The sequence below is a fragment of the Taudactylus pleione genome, unplaced genomic scaffold (assembly GCF_031769625.1).
Source record: "Taudactylus pleione unplaced genomic scaffold, aTauple2 ptg000317l, whole genome shotgun sequence".
Taxonomy (NCBI): Eukaryota; Metazoa; Chordata; class Amphibia; order Anura; family Myobatrachidae; genus Taudactylus; species Taudactylus pleione.
Window position 1 is genome coordinate 5,881,843 of NW_028284718.1, and position 15,682 is coordinate 5,897,524.

A 15,682-nucleotide genomic window follows, 5' to 3' on the forward strand; every position below is an offset into this window, starting at 1 on the left:
AATCAATTGAAAAATCCAAAGAAAAATCTTCAGGTAGGTGGCTCGTTGGTCTAGGGGTATGATTCTCGCTTAGGGTGCGAGAGGCCCCGGGTTCAAATCCCGGACGAGCCCAAATTTTCAGATTCTTTGAAATGGTTCCATTATCTTATTGTAGTCAATTTCCAGAGAGAATTTCAACTGAATGTTGTTTTTTCAAAACTCTCAAAATAGATTGTATTTACTAATTTGCACAATTGAATTTTGTTTTTTGTCAAACTGCTAAAATTATTTGTAAGTACTTATCTGCACACAGCATGTGACATGTCTTGGGTTTTATCCATCAGAAAAACTCTGCTGGGCATCATAAAACTTTGCACAGCAATTTTCAAGCAAGTATACTTAGAAAATTATTGACTATTAGGAAATATTTTATTTATGCTAATATTTCCTCCTTGTACACATTAGTGACTGCTTTAAAATAATATAATTTTCACATTAAAACGGTTAAGATATCAAATAAAACATGCTTACTTGATGATTCTATGATTTTCGTTTTGGGCGTGACAGGTCCCTGGTTCAATTCCCTGACGAGCCCTCTCTTTCTTTTTACGGTGCATCTCATGGTTTATTTATATCTGATTTTCTCAATTGGCTAAGTCAATAGCATCAACTGAGTTTTGTTTTTGCCATACTCCCAATAGAATTTGTACATACTTATGAATCTTGCCTTCATCATTTTCCTATTGCCTTTCTTCTATTTATGGATGATTTACACATATCTTTTTACAAGTCTTGGGTTTTATCGATCTGACAAGTCCAAACTCTGTCACCATTTTTATATCTTGTCACTGCTCTTTCCAAATAAGCACACATGGAAAACTATCAATAGAATCTTACGGAAACATTTTAGTTGTACTACAAATAAGAGCATACTTATTAAAATTTCAACCGTATTGTGGTATATCAGGAAAACTGCAGGTTCCCTTCTGTCTAGATAGCTTTGAATGTTTTAAAAGAATAGTCTCACTTTGAAACACAAAAAGTTCAAAAATGAAATTGCAAGGTATTCTTTTGCCTTTCTTCTGTGTCTGGAAGCATGATTTGTACATTGCATATGACAAGTCTTTAGCTTCGTCCATGAGAGAAGTCCAAACTCTGTAGGCACTCACAAATCTTGTCCCTGCACTTTTCCTATATGCATACCTTAGAAAACTATCTACTGGACCATAAGGAAATATTGTATTTATTCTACAAATTCATTTTTACATAAATGTATATGGTGTTTTAAAAACAAAACGCTATTTTCTAAAAATCAATTGAAAAATCCAAAGAAAAATCTTCAGGTAGGTGGCTCGTTGGTCTAGGGGTATGATTCTCGCTTAGGGTGCGAGAGGCCCCAGGTTCAAATCCCGGATGAGCCCAAATTTTCAGATTCTTTGAAATGGTTCCATTATCTTATTGTAGTCAATTTCCAGAGAGAATTTCAACTGAATGTTGTTTTTTCAAAACTCTCAAAATAGATTGTATTTACTAATTTGCACAATTGAATTTTGTTTTTTGTCAAACTGCTAAAATTATTTGTAAGTACTTATCTGCACACAGCATGTGACATGTCTTGGGTTTTATCCATCAGAAAAACTCTGCTGGGCATCATAAAACTTTGCACAGCAATTTTCAAGCAAGTATACTTAGAAAATTATTGACTATTAGGAAATATTTTATTTATGCTAATATTTCCTCCTTGTACACATTAGTGACTGCTTTAAAATAATATAATTTTCACATTAAAACGGTTAAGATATCAAATAAAACATGCTTACTTGATGATTCTATGATTTTCGTTTTGGGCGCGACAGGTCCCTGGTTCAATTCCCTAACGAGCCCACTCTTTCTTTTTACGGTGCATCTCATGGTTTATATATATCTGATTTTCTCAATTGGCTAAGTCAATAGCATCAACTGAGTTTTGTTTTTGCCATACTCCCAATAGAATTTGTACATACTTATGAATCTTGCCTTCATCATTTTCCTATTGCCTTTCTTCTATTTATGGATGATTTACACATAGCTTTTTACAAGTCTTGGGTTTTATCGATCAGACAAGTCCAAACTCTGTCGCCATTTTTATATCTTGTCACTGCTCTTTCCAAATAAGCACACATAGAAAACTATCAATAGAATCTTACGGAAACATTTTAGTTGTACTACAAATAAGAGCATTCTTATTAAAATTTCAACCGTATTGTGGTATATCAGGAAAACTGCAGGTTCCCTTCTGTCTAGATAGCTTTGAATGTTTTAAAAGAATAGTCTCACTTTGAAACACAAAAAGTTCAAAAATGAAATTGCAAGGTATTCTTTTGCCTTTCTTCTGTGTCTGGAAGCATGATTTGTACATTGCATATGACAAGTCTTTAGCTTCGTCCATGAGAGAAGTCCAAACTCTGTAGGCACTCACAAATCTTGTCCCTGCACTTTTCCTATATGCATACCTTAGAGAACTATCTACTGGACCATAAGGAAATATTGTATTTATTCTACAAATTCATTTTTACATAAATGTATATGGTGTTTTAAAAACAAAAAGCTATTTTCTAAAAATCAATTGAAAAATCCAAAGAAAAATCTTCAGGTAGGTGGCTCGTTGGTCTAGGGGTATGATTCTCGCTTAGTGTGCTAGAGGTCCCGGGTTCAAATCCCGGACGAGCTCAAATTTTCAGATTCTTTGAAATGGTTCCATTATCTTATTGTAGTCAATTTCCAGAGAGAATTTCAACTGAATGTTGTTTTTTCAAAACTCCCAAAATAGATTGTATTTACTAATTTGCACAATTGAATTTTGTTTTTTGTCAAACTGCTAAAATTATTTGTAAGTACTTATCTGCACACAGCATGTGACATGTCTTGGGTTTTATCCATCAGAAAAACTCTGCTGGGCATCATAAAACTTTGCACAGCAATTTTCAAGCAAGTATACTTAGAAAATTATTGACTATTAGGAAATATTTTATTTATGCTAATATTTCCTCCTTGTACACATTAGTGACTGCTTTAAAATAATATAATTTTCACATTAAAACGGTTAAGATATCAAATAAAATATGCTTACTTGATGATTCTATGATTTTCGTTTTGGGCGCGACAGGTCCCTGGTTCAATTCCCTAACGAGCCCTCTCTTTCTTTTTACGGTGCATCTCATGGTTTATATATATCTGATTTTCTCAATTGGCTAAGTCAATAGCATCAACTGAGTTTTGTTTTTGCCATACTCCCAATAGAATTTGTACATACTTATGAATCTTGCCTTCATCATTTTCCTATTGCCTTTCTTCTATTTATGGATGATTTACACATAGCTTTTTACAAGTCTTGGGTTTTATCGATCAGACAAGTCCAAACTCTGTCGCCATTTTTATATCTTGTCACTGCTCTTTCCAAATAAGCACACATAGAAAACTATCAATAGAATCTTACGGAAACATTTTAGTTGTACTACAAATAAGAGCATTCTTATTAAAATTTCAACCGTATTGTGGTATATCAGGAAAACTGCAGGTTCCCTTCTGTCTAGATAGCTTTGAATGTTTTAAAAGAATAGTCTCACTTTGAAACACAAAAAGTTCAAAAATGAAATTGCAAGGTATTCTTTTGCCTTTCTTCTGTGTCTGGAAGCATGATTTGTACATTGCATATGACAAGTCTTTAGCTTCGTCCATGAGAGAAGTCCAAACTCTGTAGGCACTCACAAATCTTGTCCCTGCACTTTTCCTATATGCATACCTTAGAGAACTATCTACTGGACCATAAGGAAATATTGTATTTATTCTACAAATTCATTTTTACATAAATGTATATGGTGTTTTAAAAACAAAAAGCTATTTTCTAAAAATCAATTGAAAAATCCAAAGAAAAATCTTCAGGTAGGTGGCTCGTTGGTCTAGGGGTATGATTCTCGCTTAGTGTGCTAGAGGTCCCGGGTTCAAATCCCGGACGAGCTCAAATTTTCAGATTCTTTGAAATGGTTCCATTATCTTATTGTAGTCAATTTCAAGAGAGAATTTCAACTGAATGTTGTTTTTTCAAAACTCTCAAAATAGATTGTATTTACTAATTTGCACAATTGAATTTTGTTTTTTGTCAAACTGCTAAAATTATTTGTAAGTACTTATCTGCACTCAGCATGTGACATGTCTTGGGTTTTATCCATCAGAAAAACTCTGCTGGGCATCATAAAACTTTGCACAGCAATTTTCAAGCAAGTATACTTAGAAAATTATTGACTATTAGGAAATATTTTATTTATGCTAATATTTCCTCCTTGTACACATTAGTGACTGCTTTAAAATAATATAATTTTCACATTAAAACGGTTAAGATATCAAATAAAACATGCTTACTTTATGATTCTATGATTTTCGTTTTAGGCGTGACAGGTCCCTGGTTCAATTCCCTGACGAGCCCTCTCTTTCTTTTTACGGTGCATCTCATGGTTTATTTATATCTGATTTTCTCAATTGGCTAAGTCAATAGCATCAACTGAGTTTTGTTTTTGCCATACTCCCAATAGAATTTGTACATACTTATGAATCTTGCCTTCATCATTTTCCTATTGCCTTTCTTCTATTTATGGATGATTTACACGTATCTTTTTACAAGTCTTGGGTTTTATCGATCTGACAAGTCCAAACTCTGTCGCCATTTTTATATCTTGTCACTGCTCTTTCCAAATAAGCACACATGGAAAACTATCAATAGAATCTTACGGAAACATTTTAGTTGTACTACAAATAAGAGCATACTTATTAAAATTTCAACCGTATTGTGGTATATCAGGAAAACTGCAGGTTCCCTTCTGTCTAGATAGCTTTGAATGTTTTAAAAGAATAGTCTCACTTTGAAACACAAAAAGTTCAAAAATGAAATTGCAAGGTATTCTTTTGCCTTTCTTCTGTGTCTGGAAGCATGATTTGTACATTGCATATGACAAGACTTTAGCTTCGTCCATGAGAGAAGTCCAAACTCTGTAGGCACTCACAAATCTTGTCCCTGCACTTTTCCTATATGCATACCTTAGAAAACTATCTACTGGACCATAAGGAAATATTGTATTTATTCTACAAATTCATTTTTACATAAATGTATATGGTGTTTTAAAAACAAAACGCTATTTTCTAAAAATCAATTGAAAAATCCAAAGAAAAATCTTCAGGTAGGTGGCTCGTTGGTCTAGGGGTATGATTCTCGCTTAGGGTGCGAGAGGCCCCGGGTTCAAATCCCGGATGAGCCCAAATTTTCAGATTCTTTGAAATGGTTCCATTATCTTATTGTAGTCAATTTCAAGAGAGAATTTCAACTGAATGTTGTTTTTTCAAAACTCTCAAAATAGATTGTATTTACTAATTTGCACAATTGAATTTTGTTTTTTGTCAAACTGCTAAAATTATTTGTAAGTACTTATCTGCACACAGCATGTGACATGTCTTGGGTTTTATCCATCAGAAAAACTCTGCTGGGCATCATAAAACTTTGCACAGCAATTTTCAAGCAAGTATACTTAGAAAATTATTGACTATTAGGAAATATTTTATTTATGCTAATATTTCCTCCTTGTACACATTAGTGACTGCTTTAAAATAATATAATTTTCACATTAAAACGGTTAAGATATCAAATAAAACATGCTTACTTGATGATTCTATGATTTTCGTTTTGGGCGTGACAGGTCCCTGGTTCAATTCCCTGACGAGCCCTCTCTTTCTTTTTACGGTGCATCTCATGGTTTATTTATATCTGATTTTCTCAATTGGCTAAGTCAATAGCATCAACTGAGTTTTGTTTTTGCCATACTCCCAATAGAATTTGTACATACTTATGAATCTTGCCTTCATCATTTTCTTATTGCTTTCTTCTATTTATGGATGATTTACACGTATCTTTTTACAAGTCTTGGGTTTTATCGATCTGACAAGTCCAAACTCTGTCGCCATTTTTATATCTTGTCACTGCTCTTTCCAAATAAGCACACATGGAAAACTATCAATAGAATCTTACGGAAACATTTTAGTTGTACTACAAATAAGAGCATAAATATTAAAATTTCAACCGTATTGTGGTATATCAGGAAAACTGCAGGTTCCCTTCTGTCTAGATAGCTTTGAATGTTTTAAAAGAATAGTCTCACTTTGAAACACAAAAAGTTCAAAAATGAAATTGCAAGGTATTCTTTTGCCTTTCTTCTGTGTCTGGAAGCATGATTTGTACATTGCATATGACAAGTCTTTAGCTTCGTCCATGAGAGAAGTCCAAACTCTGTAGGCACTCACAAATCTTGTCCCTGCACTTTTCCTATATGCATACCTTAGAAAACTATCTACTGGACCATAAGGAAATATTGTATTTATTCTACAAATTCATTTTTACATAAATGTATATGGTGTTTTAAAAACAAAACGCTATTTTCTAAAAATCAATTGAAAAATCCAAAGAAAAATCTTCAGGTAGGTGGCTCGTTGGTCTAGGGGTATGATTCTCGCTTAGGGTGCGAGAGGCCCCGGGTTCAAATCCCGGACGAGCCCAAATTTTCAGATTCTTTGAAATGGTTCCATTATCTTATTGTAGTCAATTTCCAGAGAGAATTTCAACTGAATGTTGTTTTTTCAAAACTCTCAAAATAGATTGTATTTACTAATTTGCACAATTGAATTTTGTTTTTTGTCAAACTGCTAAAATTATTTGTAAGTACTTATCTGCACACAGCATGTGACATGTCTTGGGTTTTATCCATCAGAAAAACTCTGCTGGGCATCATAAAACTTTGCACAGCAATTTTCAAGCAAGTATACTTAGAAAATTATTGACTATTAGGAAATATTTTATTTATGCTAATATTTCCTCCTTGTACACATTAGTGACTGCTTTAAAATAATATAATTTTCACATTAAAACGGTTAAGATATCAAATAAAACATGCTTACTTGATGATTCTATGATTTTCGTTTTGGGCGTGACAGGTCCCTGGTTCAATTCCCTGACGAGCCCTCTCTTTCTTTTTACGGTGCATCTCATGGTTTATTTATATCTGATTTTCTCAATTGGCTAAGTCAATAGCATCAACTGAGTTTTGTTTTTGCCATACTCCCAATAGAATTTGTACATACTTATGAATCTTGCCTTCATCATTTTCCTATTGCCTTTCTTCTATTTATGGATGATTTACACATATCTTTTTACAAGTCTTGGGTTTTATCGATCTGACAAGTCCAAACTCTGTCACCATTTTTATATCTTGTCACTGCTCTTTCCAAATAAGCACACATGGAAAACTATCAATAGAATCTTACGGAAACATTTTAGTTGTACTACAAATAAGAGCATACTTATTAAAATTTCAACCGTATTGTGGTATATCAGGAAAACTGCAGGTTCCCTTCTGTCTAGATAGCTTTGAATGTTTTAAAAGAATAGTCTCACTTTGAAACACAAAAAGTTCAAAAATGAAATTGCAAGGTATTCTTTTGCCTTTCTTCTGTGTCTGGAAGCATGATTTGTACATTGCATATGACAAGTCTTTAGCTTCGTCCATGAGAGAAGTCCAAACTCTGTAGGCACTCACAAATCTTGTCCCTGCACTTTTCCTATATGCATACCTTAGAAAACTATCTACTGGACCATAAGGAAATATTGTATTTATTCTACAAATTCATTTTTACATAAATGTATATGGTGTTTTAAAAACAAAACGCTATTTTCTAAAAATCAATTGAAAAATCCAAAGAAAAATCTTCAGGTAGGTGGCTCGTTGGTCTAGGGGTATGATTCTCGCTTAGGGTGCGAGAGGCCCCAGGTTCAAATCCCGGACGAGCCCAAATTTTCAGATTCTTTGAAATAGTTCCATTATCTTATTGTAGTCAATTTCCAGAGAGAATTTCAACTGAATGTTGTTTTTTCAAAACTCTCAAAATAGATTGTATTTACTAATTTGCACAATTGAATTTTGTTTTTTGTCAAACTGCTAAAATTATTTGTAAGTACTTATCTGCACACAGCATGTGACATGTCTTGGGTTTTATCCATCAGAAAAACTCTGCTGGGCATCATAAAACTTTGCACAGCAATTTTCAAGCAAGTATACTTAGAAAATTATTGACTATTAGGAAATATTTTATTTATGCTAATATTTCCTCCTTGTACACATTAGTGACTGCTTTAAAATAATATAATTTTCACATTAAAACGGTTAAGATATCAAATAAAACATGCTTACTTGATGATTCTATGATTTTCGTTTTGGGCGCGACAGGTCCCTGGTTCAATTCCCTAACGAGCCCTCTCTTTCTTTTTACGGTGCATCTCATGGTTTATATATATCTGATTTTCTCAATTGGCTAAGTCAATAGCATCAACTGAGTTTTGTTTTTGCCATACTCCCAATAGAATTTGTACATACTTATGAATCTTGCCTTCATCATTTTCCTATTGCCTTTCTTCTATTTATGGATGATTTACACATAGCTTTTTACAAGTCTTGGGTTTTATCGATCAGACAAGTCCAAACTCTGTCGCCATTTTTATATCTTGTCACTGCTCTTTCCAAATAAGCACACATAGAAAACTATCAATAGAATCTTACGGAAACATTTTAGTTGTACTACAAATAAGAGCATTCTTATTAAAATTTCAACCGTATTGTGGTATATCAGGAAAACTGCAGGTTCCCTTCTGTCTAGATAGCTTTGAATGTTTTAAAAGAATAGTCTCACTTTGAAACACAAAAAGTTCAAAAATGAAATTGCAAGGTATTCTTTTGCCTTTCTTCTGTGTCTGGAAGCATGATTTGTACATTGCATATGACAAGTCTTTAGCTTCGTCCATGAGAGAAGTCCAAACTCTGTAGGCACTCACAAATCTTGTCCCTGCACTTTTCCTATATGCATACCTTAGAAAACTATCTACTGGACCATAAGGAAATATTGTATTTATTCTACAAATTCATTTTTACATAAATGTATATGGTGTTTTAAAAACAAAACGCTATTTTCTAAAAATCAATTGAAAAATCCAAAGAAAAATCTTCAGGTAGGTGGCTCGTTGGTCTAGGGGTATGATTCTCGCTTAGGGTGCGAGAGGCCCCGGGTTCAAATCCCGGACGAGCCCAAATTTTCAGATTCTTTGAAATGGTTCCATTATCTTATTGTAGTCAATTTCCAGAGAGAATTTCAACTGAATGTTGTTTTTTCAAAACTCTCAAAATAGATTGTATTTACTAATTTGCACAATTGAATTTTGTTTTTTGTCAAACTGCTAAAATTATTTGTAAGTACTTATCTGCACACAGCATGTGACATGTCTTGGGTTTTATCCATCAGAAAAACTCTGCTGGGCATCATAAAACTTTGCACAGCAATTTTCAAGCAAGTATACTTAGAAAATTATTGACTATTAGGAAATATTTTATTTATGCTAATATTTCCTCCTTGTACACATTAGTGACTGCTTTAAAATAATATAATTTTCACATTAAAACGGTTAAGATATCAAATAAAACATGCTTACTTGATGATTCTATGATTTTCGTTTTGGGCGCGACAGGTCCCTGGTTCAATTCCCTAACGAGCCCTCTCTTTCTTTTTACGGTGCATCTCATGGTTTATATATATCTGATTTTCTCAATTGGCTAAGTCAATAGCATCAACTGAGTTTTGTTTTTGCCATACTCCCAATAGAATTTGTACATACTTATGAATCTTGCCTTCATCATTTTCCTATTGCCTTTCTTCTATTTATGGATGATTTACACATAGCTTTTTACAAGTCTTGGGTTTTATCGATCAGACAAGTCCAAACTCTGTCGCCATTTTTATATCTTGTCACTGCTCTTTCCAAATAAGCACACATAGAAAACTATCAATAGAATCTTACGGAAACATTTTAGTTGTACTACAAATAAGAGCATTCTTATTAAAATTTCAACCGTATTGTGGTATATCAGGAAAACTGCAGGTTCCCTTCTGTCTAGATAGCTTTGAATGTTTTAAAAGAATAGTCTCACTTTGAAACACAAAAAGTTCAAAAATGAAATTGCAAGGTATTCTTTTGCCTTTCTTCTGTGTCTGGAAGCATGATTTGTACATTGCATATGACAAGTCTTTAGCTTCGTCCATGAGAGAAGTCCAAACTCTGTAGGCACTCACAAATCTTGTCCCTGCACTTTTCCTATATGCATACCTTAGAAAACTATCTACTGGACCATAAGGAAATATTGTATTTATTCTACAAATTCATTTTTACATAAATGTATATGGTGTTTTAAAAACAAAACGCTATTTTCTAAAAATCAATTGAAAAATCCAAAGAAAAATCTTCAGGTAGGTGGCTCGTTGGTCTAGGGGTATGATTCTCGCTTAGGGTGCGAGAGGCCCCGGGTTCAAATCCCGGACGAGCCCAAATTTTCAGATTCTTTGAAATGGTTCCATTATCTTATTGTAGTCAATTTCCAGAGAGAATTTCAACTGAATGTTGTTTTTTCAAAACTCTCAAAATAGATTGTATTTACTAATTTGCACAATTGAATTTTGTTTTTTGTCAAACTGCTAAAATTATTTGTAAGTACTTATCTGCACACAGCATGTGACATGTCTTGGGTTTTATCCATCAGAAAAACTCTGCTGGGCATCATAAAACTTTGCACAGCAATTTTCAAGCAAGTATACTTAGAAAATTATTGACTATTAGGAAATATTTTATTTATGCTAATATTTCCTCCTTGTACACATTAGTGACTGCTTTAAAATAATATAATTTTCACATTAAAACGGTTAAGATATCAAATAAAACATGCTTACTTGATGATTCTATGATTTTCGTTTTGGGCGCGACAGGTCCCTGGTTCAATTCCCTAACGAGCCCTCTCTTTCTTTTTACGGTGCATCTCATGGTTTATATATATCTGATTTTCTCAATTGGCTAAGTCAATAGCATCAACTGAGTTTTGTTTTTGCCATACTCCCAATAGAATTTGTACATACTTATGAATCTTGCCTTCATCATTTTCCTATTGCCTTTCTTCTATTTATGGATGATTTACACATAGCTTTTTACAAGTCTTGGGTTTTATCGATCAGACAAGTCCAAACTCTGTCGCCATTTTTATATCTTGTCACTGCTCTTTCCAAATAAGCACACATAGAAAACTATCAATAGAATCTTACGGAAACATTTTAGTTGTACTACAAATAAGAGCATTCTTATTAAAATTTCAACCGTATTGTGGTATATCAGGAAAACTGCAGGTTCCCTTCTGTCTAGATAGCTTTGAATGTTTTAAAAGAATAGTCTCACTTTGAAACACAAAAAGTTCAAAAATGAAATTGCAAGGTATTCTTTTGCCTTTCTTCTGTGTCTGGAAGCATGATTTGTACATTGCATATGACAAGTCTTTAGCTTCGTCCATGAGAGAAGTCCAAACTCTGTAGGCACTCACAAATCTTGTCCCTGCACTTTTCCTATATGCATACCTTAGAAAACTATCTACTGGACCATAAGGAAATATTGTATTTATTCTACAAATTCATTTTTACATAAATGTATATGGTGTTTTAAAAACAAAACGCTATTTTCTAAAAATCAATTGAAAAATCCAAAGAAAAATCTTCAGGTAGGTGGCTCGTTGGTCTAGGGGTATGATTCTCGCTTAGGGTGCGAGAGGCCCCGGGTTCAAATCCCGGACGAGCCCAAATTTTCAGATTCTTTGAAATGGTTCCATTATCTTATTGTAGTCAATTTCCAGAGAGAATTTCAACTGAATGTTGTTTTTTCAAAACTCTCAAAATAGATTGTATTTACTAATTTGCACAATTGAATTTTGTTTTTTGTCAAACTGCTAAAATTATTTGTAAGTACTTATCTGCACACAGCATGTGACATGTCTTGGGTTTTATCCATCAGAAAAACTCTGCTGGGCATCATAAAACTTTGCACAGCAATTTTCAAGCAAGTATACTTAGAAAATTATTGACTATTAGGAAATATTTTATTTATGCTAATATTTCCTCCTTGTACACATTAGTGACTGCTTTAAAATAATATAATTTTCACATTAAAACGGTTAAGATATCAAATAAAACATGCTTACTTGATGATTCTATGATTTTCGTTTTGGGCGTGACAGGTCCCTGGTTCAATTCCCTGACGAGCCCTCTCTTTCTTTTTACGGTGCATCTCATGGTTTATTTATATCTGATTTTCTCAATTGGCTAAGTCAATAGCATCAACTGAGTTTTGTTTTTGCCATACTCCCAATAGAATTTGTACATACTTATGAATCTTGCCTTCATCATTTTCCTATTGCCTTTCTTCTATTTATGGATGATTTACACATATCTTTTTACAAGTCTTGGGTTTTATCGATCTGACAAGTCCAAACTCTGTCACCATTTTTATATCTTGTCACTGCTCTTTCCAAATAAGCACACATGGAAAACTATCAATAGAATCTTACGGAAACATTTTAGTTGTACTACAAATAAGAGCATACTTATTAAAATTTCAACCGTATTGTGGTATATCAGGAAAACTGCAGGTTCCCTTCTGTCTAGATAGCTTTGAATGTTTTAAAAGAATAGTCTCACTTTGAAACACAAAAAGTTCAAAAATGAAATTGCAAGGTATTCTTTTGCCTTTCTTCTGTGTCTGGAAGCATGATTTGTACATTGCATATGACAAGTCTTTAGCTTCGTCCATGAGAGAAGTCCAAACTCTGTAGGCACTCACAAATCTTGTCCCTGCACTTTTCCTATATGCATACCTTAGAAAACTATCTACTGGACCATAAGGAAATATTGTATTTATTCTACAAATTCATTTTTACATAAATGTATATGGTGTTTTAAAAACAAAACGCTATTTTCTAAAAATCAATTGAAAAATCCAAAGAAAAATCTTCAGGTAGGTGGCTCGTTGGTCTAGGGGTATGATTCTCGCTTAGGGTGCGAGAGGCCCCAGGTTCAAATCCCGGACGAGCCCAAATTTTCAGATTCTTTGAAATGGTTCCATTATCTTATTGTAGTCAATTTCCAGAGAGAATTTCAACTGAATGTTGTTTTTTCAAAACTCTCAAAATAGATTGTATTTACTAATTTGCACAATTGAATTTTGTTTTTTGTCAAACTGCTAAAATTATTTGTAAGTACTTATCTGCACACAGCATGTGACATGTCTTGGGTTTTATCCATCAGAAAAACTCTGCTGGGCATCATAAAACTTTGCACAGCAATTTTCAAGCAAGTATACTTAGAAAATTATTGACTATTAGGAAATATTTTATTTATGCTAATATTTCCTCCTTGTACACATTAGTGACTGCTTTAAAATAATATAATTTTCACATTAAAACGGTTAAGATATCAAATAAAACATGCTTACTTGATGATTCTATGATTTTCGTTTTGGGCGCGACAGGTCCCTGGTTCAATTCCCTAACGAGCCCTCTCTTTCTTTTTACGGTGCATCTCATGGTTTATATATATCTGATTTTCTCAATTGGCTAAGTCAATAGCATCAACTGAGTTTTGTTTTTGCCATACTCCCAATAGAATTTGTACATACTTATGAATCTTGCCTTCATCATTTTCCTATTGCCTTTCTTCTATTTATGGATGATTTACACATAGCTTTTTACAAGTCTTGGGTTTTATCGATCAGACAAGTCCAAACTCTGTCGCCATTTTTATATCTTGTCACTGCTCTTTCCAAATAAGCACACATAGAAAACTATCAATAGAATCTTACGGAAACATTTTAGTTGTACTACAAATAAGAGCATTCTTATTAAAATTTCAACCGTATTGTGGTATATCAGGAAAACTGCAGGTTCCCTTCTGTCTAGATAGCTTTGAATGTTTTAAAAGAATAGTCTCACTTTGAAACACAAAAAGTTCAAAAATGAAATTGCAAGGTATTCTTTTGCCTTTCTTCTGTGTCTGGAAGCATGATTTGTACATTGCATATGACAAGTCTTTAGCTTCGTCCATGAGAGAAGTCCAAACTCTGTAGGCACTCACAAATCTTGTCCCTGCACTTTTCCTATATGCATACCTTAGAGAACTATCTACTGGACCATAAGGAAATATTGTATTTATTCTACAAATTCATTTTTACATAAATGTATATGGTGTTTTAAAAACAAAAAGCTATTTTCTAAAAATCAATTGAAAAATCCAAAGAAAAATCTTCAGGTAGGTGGCTCGTTGGTCTAGGGGTATGATTCTCGCTTAGTGTGCTAGAGGTCCCGGGTTCAAATCCCGGACGAGCTCAAATTTTCAGATTCTTTGAAATGGTTCCATTATCTTATTGTAGTCAATTTCCAGAGAGAATTTCAACTGAATGTTGTTTTTTCAAAACTCCCAAAATAGATTGTATTTACTAATTTGCACAATTGAATTTTGTTTTTTGTCAAACTGCTAAAATTATTTGTAAGTACTTATCTGCACACAGCATGTGACATGTCTTGGGTTTTATCCATCAGAAAAACTCTGCTGGGCATCATAAAACTTTGCACAGCAATTTTCAAGCAAGTATACTTAGAAAATTATTGACTATTAGGAAATATTTTATTTATGCTAATATTTCCTCCTTGTACACATTAGTGACTGCTTTAAAATAATATAATTTTCACATTAAAACGGTTAAGATATCAAATAAAACATGCTTACTTGATGATTCTATGATTTTCGTTTTGGGCGCGACAGGTCCCTGGTTCAATTCCCTAACGAGCCCTCTCTTTCTTTTTACGGTGCATCTCATGGTTTATATATATCTGATTTTCTCAATTGGCTAAGTCAATAGCATCAACTGAGTTTTGTTTTTGCCATACTCCCAATAGAATTTGTACATACTTATGAATCTTGCCTTCATCATTTTCCTATTGCCTTTCTTCTATTTATGGATGATTTACACATAGCTTTTTACAAGTCTTGGGTTTTATCGATCAGACAAGTCCAAACTCTGTCGCCATTTTTATATCTTGTCACTGCTCTTTCCAAATAAGCACACATAGAAAACTATCAATAGAATCTTACGGAAACATTTTAGTTGTACTACAAATAAGAGCATTCTTATTAAAATTTCAACCGTATTGTGGTATATCAGGAAAACTGCAGGTTCCCTTCTGTCTAGATAGCTTTGAATGTTTTAAAAGAATAGTCTCACTTTGAAACACAAAAAGTTCAAAAATGAAATTGCAAGGTATTCTTTTGCCTTTCTTCTGTGTCTGGAAGCATGATTTGTACATTGCATATGACAAGTCTTTAGCTTCGTCCATGAGAGAAGTCCAAACTCTGTAGGCACTCACAAATCTTGTCCCTGCACTTTTCCTATATGCATACCTTAGAAAACTATCTACTGGACCATAAGGAAATATTGTATTTATTCTACAAATTCATTTTTACATAAATGTATATGGTGTTTTAAAAACAAAACGCTATTTTCTAAAAATCAATTGAAAAATCCAAAGAAAAATCTTCAGGTAGGTGGCTCGTTGGTCTAGGGGTATGATTCTCGCTTAGGGTGCGAGAGGCCCCGGGTTCAAATCCCGGACGAGCCCAAATTTTCAGATTCTTTGAAATGGTTCCATTATCTTATTGTAGTCAATTTCCAGAGAGAATTTCAACTGAATGTTGTTTTTTCAAAACTCTCAAAATAGATTGT

The 15,682-nt window shown here is 33.4% G+C and overlaps 13 non-coding genes across 13 annotated transcripts; all 13 read left to right on the plus strand.

Moving 5' to 3' along the window:
• Positions 1–39: 39 nt before the first annotated feature.
• Positions 40–111, plus strand: TRNAP-AGG (transfer RNA proline (anticodon AGG)). The gene has a single exon. It is a non-coding gene; the product is annotated as a tRNA-Pro (tRNA).
• A 1,217-nt stretch (positions 112–1,328) lies between these two features.
• Positions 1,329–1,400, plus strand: TRNAP-AGG (transfer RNA proline (anticodon AGG)). The gene has a single exon. It is a non-coding gene; the product is annotated as a tRNA-Pro (tRNA).
• Positions 1,401–2,617: 1,217 nt separating this feature from the next.
• On the plus strand, positions 2,618–2,690 carry TRNAT-AGU (transfer RNA threonine (anticodon AGU)). Its single transcript has one exon. It is a non-coding gene; the product is annotated as a tRNA-Thr (tRNA).
• Positions 2,691–3,906: 1,216 nt separating this feature from the next.
• On the plus strand, positions 3,907–3,979 carry TRNAT-AGU (transfer RNA threonine (anticodon AGU)). Its single transcript has one exon. It is a non-coding gene; the product is annotated as a tRNA-Thr (tRNA).
• Positions 3,980–5,195: 1,216 nt separating this feature from the next.
• Positions 5,196–5,267, plus strand: TRNAP-AGG (transfer RNA proline (anticodon AGG)). Its single transcript has one exon. It is a non-coding gene; the product is annotated as a tRNA-Pro (tRNA).
• Positions 5,268–6,483: 1,216 nt separating this feature from the next.
• TRNAP-AGG (transfer RNA proline (anticodon AGG)) lies at positions 6,484–6,555 on the plus strand. Its single transcript has one exon. It is a non-coding gene; the product is annotated as a tRNA-Pro (tRNA).
• Positions 6,556–7,772: 1,217 nt separating this feature from the next.
• TRNAP-AGG (transfer RNA proline (anticodon AGG)) lies at positions 7,773–7,844 on the plus strand. The gene has a single exon. It is a non-coding gene; the product is annotated as a tRNA-Pro (tRNA).
• A 1,217-nt stretch (positions 7,845–9,061) lies between these two features.
• Positions 9,062–9,133, plus strand: TRNAP-AGG (transfer RNA proline (anticodon AGG)). Its single transcript has one exon. It is a non-coding gene; the product is annotated as a tRNA-Pro (tRNA).
• Positions 9,134–10,350: 1,217 nt separating this feature from the next.
• On the plus strand, positions 10,351–10,422 carry TRNAP-AGG (transfer RNA proline (anticodon AGG)). The gene has a single exon. It is a non-coding gene; the product is annotated as a tRNA-Pro (tRNA).
• Positions 10,423–11,639: 1,217 nt separating this feature from the next.
• Positions 11,640–11,711, plus strand: TRNAP-AGG (transfer RNA proline (anticodon AGG)). The gene has a single exon. It is a non-coding gene; the product is annotated as a tRNA-Pro (tRNA).
• Positions 11,712–12,928: 1,217 nt separating this feature from the next.
• Positions 12,929–13,000, plus strand: TRNAP-AGG (transfer RNA proline (anticodon AGG)). Its single transcript has one exon. It is a non-coding gene; the product is annotated as a tRNA-Pro (tRNA).
• Positions 13,001–14,217: 1,217 nt separating this feature from the next.
• Positions 14,218–14,290, plus strand: TRNAT-AGU (transfer RNA threonine (anticodon AGU)). Its single transcript has one exon. It is a non-coding gene; the product is annotated as a tRNA-Thr (tRNA).
• A 1,216-nt stretch (positions 14,291–15,506) lies between these two features.
• On the plus strand, positions 15,507–15,578 carry TRNAP-AGG (transfer RNA proline (anticodon AGG)). The gene has a single exon. It is a non-coding gene; the product is annotated as a tRNA-Pro (tRNA).
• The last annotated feature ends 104 nt before the right edge of the window (positions 15,579–15,682 follow it).